Source organism: Physeter macrocephalus, chromosome 8 (genome assembly GCF_002837175.3).
Source record: "Physeter macrocephalus isolate SW-GA chromosome 8, ASM283717v5, whole genome shotgun sequence".
Lineage (NCBI taxonomy): Eukaryota > Metazoa > Chordata > Mammalia > Artiodactyla > Physeteridae > Physeter > Physeter macrocephalus.
The window spans coordinates 123,544,692-123,546,566 of NC_041221.1; positions in this window are offsets into that span (position 1 = coordinate 123,544,692).

A 1,875-nucleotide genomic window follows, 5' to 3' on the forward strand; every position below is an offset into this window, starting at 1 on the left:
TACTACAAAAAAAAAAAAAAAAAAAAAAGAGAAAGGAATCCAAACATAACACTAAAGATAGTCATCAAATTACTAGGGAAGAGAACAAAAGAAGAAGAAAGGAAAATCAACTACAAAAACAATCAGAGAACAATTAACGAAACGGCAATAAATACATACCTACCAATAATTACTTTAAATGTAAATGGACTAAATTCTCCAATCAAAAGACATAGAGTGGAGGAATGGCTACAAAAACAAGACCCATATATATGCTGCCTACAGGAGGCTCACTTCAGATCTAAAGACACACACAGACTGAAAGTGAGGGGATGGAAAAAGGGATTCCATGCAAATGAAAACAAAAAGAAAGCTGGGTAGCAATACTTATATCAGACAAAATAGACTTTAAAACAAAGACTGTAACAAGAGACCAAGAAGGACATTATATAATGACAAAAGGATCAATCCAACAAGAAGACGTAATAATTGTACATATATAGGCAACAATATAAGAGCACCTAAATAAAGCAAATATTAACCAACATAAAGGGAGAAAGTGACAGTAACACAATAATCTTAGGGGACTTTAATACCCCACCTACATCAATGGACAAATCATCCAGAAAGAAAATCAATAAGGAAACACTGGTCTTAAATGACACATTAGACCAAAAGACTTAATAGATATATATAGAACATTCCATCCAAAAGTAGCAGAATACATTCTTTTCAAGTGCACATGTAACATTCTCCAGGATAGGTTGCATGCTAAGCAACAAAACAAGTCTCAATAAATTTAAAAATACTAAAATCATATCAAATATAGTTTCCAACAACAACAGTCTGAGACTAGAAATGAACTACAAGGAAAAAAAACTGCAAAAAACACAAACACGTGGAAGCTAAACAATATGCTACTAAACAACCAATGTGTCACTGAAGAAAACAAAGAGGAAATCAAAAAAATATCTGGAAACAAATGAAAACAGAAACACACAATCCAAAAATATATGGGATGCAGCAAAAGCAATTCTAAGAGGGAGGCTTACTGTGATACAAGCCTACCTCAGGAAACAAGAAAAATCTCAAATAAAAAATCTAACCTCACACCTAAAAGAACTAGAAAAAGGAGAATAAACAAAGCCCAAAGTTAGTACAAGAAAAGAAATCATAAAGATCAGAGCAGAAATAAATGAAATAGAGACTAAAGAACAATAGAGAAGATTAATGAAATGCAGAGCTGATTCTTTGAAAAGATAAACAAAATTGATAAACCTTTATCCAGACTCATTTAAAAAAAGAGAGAGAGAGAGAGAGAGGGCCCAAGTAATAAAATCAGAAATGAAAGAGAAGTAACAACCAACACCACAGAAATACAAAGGATTATAAGACATCACTATGAACAATTATACACCATTAACATGGACAATCTACAAGAAATGGATAAATTCCTAGAAATCTACAACCTCCTATGACTAAATCAGGAAGAAATAGAAAATATGAACAGACTGATTATCAGTAACAAAATTAAATCAGTACTAAAACTCCCAAGGAACAAAGTCCAGAATCAGATAGCTTCACAGTTGAATTCTACCAAACATTTAAAGAAGAGTTAACACCTATCCTTCTCAAACTATCCCAAACAAATGAAGAAGAAATGCTTCTGAACTCATTGTATGAGGCCAGCATCACCCTGATACCAAAACCAGACAAAGACACCACAAAAAAAGAAAATTACAAGTCAATATCACTGATGAACATAAATGCAAAAATCTTAAGCAAAATATTAAAAACTAAATTCAACAATACATTAAAAGAATCATACACCATGATCAAATGGGATTCATTCCAGGGATGCAAGGATGGATCAATATCCACAAATCAATCAATGGG